This window comes from Daphnia magna, linkage group LG3 (assembly GCF_020631705.1).
Source record: "Daphnia magna isolate NIES linkage group LG3, ASM2063170v1.1, whole genome shotgun sequence".
NCBI classification, from domain to species: Eukaryota; Metazoa; Arthropoda; class Branchiopoda; order Diplostraca; family Daphniidae; genus Daphnia; species Daphnia magna.
In genome coordinates, this window is record NC_059184.1 from 7,948,102 (window position 1) to 7,954,395 (window position 6,294).

The 6,294-nt window shown below is 41.2% G+C and overlaps 1 non-coding gene across 14 annotated transcripts; it reads left to right on the top strand.

Moving 5' to 3' along the window:
• LOC116934683 lies at positions 1-5,217 on the top strand. Of its 14 annotated transcripts, none has more exons than XR_006644123.1 (14): positions 1-178; positions 252-339; positions 398-546; positions 660-869; positions 963-1,057; positions 1,638-1,689; positions 1,754-1,866; positions 1,944-2,101; positions 2,469-2,600; positions 3,061-3,260; positions 3,326-3,504; positions 3,585-3,736; positions 4,038-4,218; positions 4,931-5,217. It is a non-coding gene; the product is annotated as an uncharacterized LOC116934683 (transcript). The 14 variants fall into 14 exon arrangements; XR_006644125.1 differs by having other exon boundaries at positions 3,334-3,504; XR_006644126.1 differs by having other exon boundaries at positions 398-604; positions 3,061-3,504.
• Positions 5,218-6,294: the final 1,077 nt, after the last annotated feature.

The following is a 6,294-nucleotide window of genomic DNA, read 5'->3' on the forward strand; positions in this document are numbered from 1 at the left end:
CTTTACTTGGCGTCGTTTGCGTTCTTTGTCTCGATGTGTGGTCGCCATTTCTGTCGTGTTTGTTCTGGTTGTTTGATCGAGATTGTTGAATGTTTCTAGGGGAGTTTGTTTGTGTTTGGTTGGATATGGTTACTTGGTTCCTGATGTTGTTGTGGCTGTTGTTTGGGGACTTTTGGCGGTAATTTCCAAAGTTTTTTTTTTTTTTTGTTTTGTTTTGTTTTGTTTTTCCTGGGTTAAATTCTGTCGATTAGTCTTGTTTCCTGTAGGTATTTGATGAGGAGTCTTGATATCTCGTGCTGGGTTTGGCTGTTTAGTGTTGGGTTGAGGCCTAGGAGATTGGTAAGTTCAGGTTTTATGTTGTGTTTGTTGAGGTATTGAAAGATTTTTTCCCTTTCAGGTCTTTTGATTGAGCAGTTTAGAAGGGCATGCTCTGTTGTTTCTTCTTCTACCTTACAATCTTGCCATAGCGGGCTTGTATTGCTGTTGAATCTTGCTAGGTGGCCATTTAGCCTATTGTGTCCTGTTCTTAATCTGAATAGGATCCTGGTAATTCTTCTTGACTTGTGCTTGTGCCATTTGTGCATTCCGGTCTTTGTCCTTAGGTGTAAGTTTGGTTTAGTGTTGCCCTTTTGTAATTCTTCTAAATATCTTGCCCTTAGATGTTTTTTCAGTTGGGTGCTTTGCTCATCCACTGAGAGCTCGTTGGAAATTGTGTTGCTGGGTTGTGAACTTGAGCTTTCCTGGGCTGCTAGCTTGTCCGCTATCTCATTGCCTTCGATTCCTATGTGGCTAGGGATCCAGAAGAGGGTGATTTTAGTCCCAGCACTTCTCATAGCGTCAGCTGTGTGTATGATGGAGTGGATGATTGGGTGATTATCTTCTCTTGGAGAGTTTAGAGCCTGTAGAATTGATCTTGAGTCGCTAAAAATTAATATTTCGTTGACTATTTCTTTATGTTGTAGGGTCAGTTCCATTGCCTTCAGGATGCCGTGGCCTTCTGCTGAGTATATTGAGGAGTTTCCAGCGAGTGTGTACGCTTCCTGTATTGAGAGGCTGGGTATGTAGACGGCACATGATGTGGAGTTGGTTGACTGGTTTAGTGAGACGTCTGTGTATGCTCTTGTAATGGTGTTGGGGATGTGGTGGTTTATTTCTCGGAAAAGGGCTCTGGCTGCGTAGGGGTTCTGCGTTGCTTGTTTTTTGGTCATCGGGAAGTAGCTGATGGAGATGTGAGTAACTCTCCATGGTGGTGGTGCGTAGATCTGGTTAATGTAACCTGGCATTTTGACGAAGAGGTCTATGTTGGCTATGGTTGTGTGTCCTATGGCCAGCTTTAGTGATGGCGTGTTGTTGTCCTTCCATGTTTTTGGGTTCCTGCGCATGTTGTAGCAATTCTGGTAGAGGGGGTGTTCTGGGTATTTGTCTATCCTTATGACGAATCTGCCTGAAAGCCATAATCTTCTGTGTTCGATGGAAGTGAGATCCAGTTCGCATAGGATTTCTTTGGTTGGTGTGGTTTTTGTAGTCCCTAGTATCATGCGGAGTATGCTGTTTTGTATGACTTCTAGTTTTTTCTGTCTGCTTATGCTTGAGCATCCGAATGTCATGATTCCATAGTCCACTCTGCTTCTTACTAGGGCCTTGTATATAATGCAGAGGGAGTCGATGTCTGGTCCGTGCTTGAGTGAAGTGAGTATTTTGAAGAGGTTTCTTAGCTTGATTGTTTTGTTGATGGTTTCTTCTGTTTGTTTAGCCCAGCGAAGCCCTTTGTCGAAATGGATGTCTAGGTGTTTTGCCTCTTTTGCTTCTGGGATCCTGGTACCTGATAGGAAGAGGAGAGGATCTGTTTGTTTCCTTCTTTGCCTGGTGAAGTTTACTATAGTTGATTTTTTTGCTTGAAATTTAATTCTCCATCTTCTGCTCCATTTGCTGATTTTGTCTAGGTACGGGGTGAGTTTATTTTCCGCTTCTCTCCCTTCTTCTGCATGAATATGGAACTCGATGTCATCTGCGAATAGAAGGGTTTGCCCTGGCTCCTTTAGTATTGGGAAATCGTCAAGCATGACGGAGAAGAGGAATGGACTCAGCGGAGAACCTTGAGGTACACCGACTCTTAGTGGGCGGGCTTTTGAAAACTTATTTCCGACTCTTACACTGTACTTCCTGTTTCTGAGAAGGTTGGTCAGCCAGCCTAGTATTTCTCCTGTGACTCCTTTGTTGCATAACTTGTAGAGTAATCCTTGAATCCAGGTTGTGTCAAAGGCTTTTTCTATGTCTAAGAAGACTGCGTAGGTGTTTTGTGGCTGGATTTTGTTGAAGCCTTCTCGTATAAAATGTTCTAGTGCTATGATGTTATCCATTGTGCCTCTGCCCTTTCTGAATCCTGATTGGTTCCTGAGCCGCATTCTGTTTTTTTCAAACATCCATACTAGTCTTCTGTTAATGATTTTTTCCATGATTTTCCCCAGGCAGGATGTTAGGGAGATCGGTCGATATGAATCTGGGGTGTGCACTGGTTTAGCTGGTTTGCGGATAGGGATAATTGTTGCTAACTTCCAACTATCCGGGACATAGGACGTTTCTAATAGCTTGTTAAACAGGTAAAGGATATGTTTTTTGTTGGTTTCCGTGAGATTTTTCAGCATCATGTTGTGTATGAGATCTTGTCCCATAGCTTGGCTTTTTAGATTGCTCATGCCTAGTCTCAGTTCTTCTATCGTTATTTTTGAGTTCAGTCCATTTGGTTCCAATGATGCTATCATTCTGGTGATTGTTCCTTCGAATGGTTCGCTGTCTGGGATGTCTGTGGGCTGGTAGTCATATTGGGCTGCGAAGATCTCAGCTTTTTCTTCTGGTAGAGTAGTTGTTCGATTAGTTCTAGGGTTTGTTATAGGGGAGGATGTGAGGGTTTGGGTCTGGGTACCGTTGGTCCAGGCTTTAGCAAAGGCCCATGTTTTTGTGGGGGAGCTTCTGGGGTTTAGGTCTTTGATGTGGTCTTCTAGTGTTTTTCTTTTTGCTTTTAATATTGTTCTGTTTTTGAGGTTTTCTTTTTCTCTCCAGGCCATTCTATTGGAGTTGCATAGGATTCCCCCTTTATTAGGATCGCAGGCATTTCTGGCCTTCCTGGCCTCCGCGACTGCTCTTTTACATTGCGCATTCCACCAGATTTGGGGTGGTTCCCTGCTGATCTTTTTGTTCGGCTTGGATATGGTGATGGAGCTTTGATCGTTGGCTTTGATAAGGGCATTTTGAATGATTTGGTAAGTTGCTTTTGGATCATTTGTAGAATAGAAGCTGCTATTGGTGATGGAGTTATTTAATGAAGTGTTCCAGGTCAACCAGTTTGCATCTTCGAAGTTCCAGCATGGGGGTTTGCTTATGGAGATTGATGCTTTGGCTTGGATGTTGATGTGTATTGGGACATGATCGCTACCAATGTGGGGGCCTTTTGTTGTCTCTGCTAGTATGCCTAGCTGGGGTGACATGATTGTTAAGTCTATGGTGGTGAGCCTAAGGCTATAGTTGTTTTGTCTAGTGCCCAGGTTTGTTGGCGTCGTTAACATTAAATTTTCGTTTTCTTCTAGTAGGTTGGCAATTGCTCTTCCGCTTTGGTTCGGCTGTCTGCAATCCGTTTCCCATCGGCTGTGATGACCATTGAAGTCACCCCCCAGGATAAGATTGTTTGGACGCTGTGTGAGTTGGTGGAGTTCTTCTTCGCTGCAGTTATTCCCATTTGGTACGTATATCGATATTATATCAATTAGTTCCCGTTTTTTGTTTATTTCTACTGCAACTGAGATTGCTACTGCTTCTATTGTTTGCAAGGTTGGGGTGGTGAGGGGGGCGAATTGGAGAGACTTGTGGATGAGTATAGCAACTCCTCCTCCTGGGTGGTTTTCCCTGTTTTTGTTGATGGTGTGATATTGCTTAAATTTAACTGAGAATGAGTTTTTCCAAAATGTTTCTGAAAGTAGGATAATTAATGGTTTGTATTGGTGGAGGTAGGCTTTGAACATAATAAGGTTTGCTTTTGTTAGGCTTCTGGCGTTGTACTGGAGGAGGGATATCATTTGGTGAGTTTGCTGTTGTAACCGTAGGTGGTTTTTCTGGGGGGATCTGGGGGTTCCTGCTTGTTTATTTTGTTAGGCGGAGGTAGGGCTTTATTCTGGCCTCTGGAGTCTGGCTCGACTGTCTCCATCTCTTCTCCTTTGGTTTTAGGTAAGAATTTCGTGATTAGAAGAGATTTTGTCCAACTTATTGTTTGTTGCCTGTTGTCCACTGTCTAATGAGCTTAGTGAGCCTTGGATTTGGTTGACTGCTGAGTCAAGCGAGTTCACTTTTTCTTCTAGGGGCTTTATTCTTCCGATATCAGTGCGGAGCATTGCCATTTCGGTTTGGATGGCTTCAATTTGGCTCTTCATGATTTCTATTTCGGGGTGTAATTTATCTAACCCGAGATTCATTTTGACTGCATCGCTGTAAGACTGAGCCTTTGCTTCTTGGTGACTAGTTCTATTGTCCCCTGCTGTCCTGGCTAAAGTTTTCCATCGGATAAAGTGTGGGCATGAAGGCGAGCTGGCTGGATGGTCTCCTTTGCAGTTAGTGCAGTGCGGTGGGTTGTTGCAGCTATTGATATCATTGTGGGAGGTACTACAGTTGGGACATTTGAGGTTGTCGGAGCAGAACCGTTCAGTGTGTCCCAGTTTTTGGCATTTTTTGCATCTTAGTGGGGTAGGGTGTTGCTTTTCAGGGCGGAACACCATGTAATTAAAGATGATTTCTTGGGGGGCTGGTCCCTCAAATTCTAATGCAACTGTGGTTGATGGGGTCTTTACTGTACCTTTGAAAGATGTGAACCGGTGTACACTGTTTATTTTATAACCTTGTGCTGTCAGAGCCTGATAGATTTCTTCATTTGTATCCCCCATAGGTACCTGCCGTATGACAACTCTCTGGAAGCTGTGGCTTTTTGGGAGCGTACAAGTGACACCTATAGTGCCTTTTGCTATCGTCTTGATGGAGAGGAGGTGTTCTTGTTGCAGGATAGACGTGGGTCTAATGAAGATGTCCCCTCCTGGTGCAATAGTCACCCCACCTTTAGCGAATGTGCCTAGTTCGTTTTCTAGGTCTTGAATGATTTCACTTATTTCTTTGGATTTTTTTTGCTTGAATGAACTTCCATCACTTAGTTTTATGAATACAGGTGTCGGTAAATAATCGTTGTTGGTGGCCATTTTTGTGTGGGTTGGAAGTAGGGAGTAGATTTCTGATATTTTGGCGGTGGTTTGGATGCGGGACAAGGAGAAGCGGTAGAAAAGGTGAGAAAAAAAAAAAAAAAAAAAAGAAAGAAAGAAAAAAGGGGGAGAGAGAGAGACAGAGAAAGAAAGGAGGATGGGCGATATAGACTGGCTGTGTGAGAGAGAGCGAACTTTTGCACTTCTATTCGTTGTCGCGGCTAGAATCGAACTCCTTCAAATATACTTGTATTGCATGTAAATACACTGTGATACCACGAGTTTTTACTTCTACTTGTAAACAGAATCAAATATACTTGTATTCAATGTGAATACACTGTGATACCACGAGTTTCTACTTCTATATGTAAACAGGATCAAAAATACTTGTATTCAATGTGAACACACTATGATACCATAAGTTTTTACTTCTATATGTAAACAGGATAAAATATACTTATATTCAAGGTGAATACACTGTGATACCATGAGTTTTTACTTCTATATGTAAACAGGATCAAATATAATTGTATTCAATGATAATACACTGAGATATTATGAATTTATACTTCTACATGTAAACAGAATCAAATATACTTGTATTCAAAATGAATACACTGAGATATTATGAATTTATACTTCTACATGTAAACAGAATCAAATATACTTAAATTCAATGTGAATACACTGTGATGCCATGAGTTTTTACTTCTATATGTAAACAGAATCAAATATAATTGTATATTATGTGAATACACTGTAATACCATGAATTTTTATTTTGATATGTAAACAGGATCAAATATACTAGTATTCAATGTGAATGCACTTTGATACCACGAGTTTTTACTTCTATATGTAAACAGAATCAAATATACTTGTATTCAATGTGAATACACTGTGATACCATTAGTTTATACTTCTACATATGAACAGAATCAAATGTACTTGTATTCAATGTGAATACACTGTGATACCATGAGTTTTTACTTTTAAATGTAAACAGGATTAAATTTAATTGTATTCAATGTAAATACACTGTGATATTATGAGTTTATACT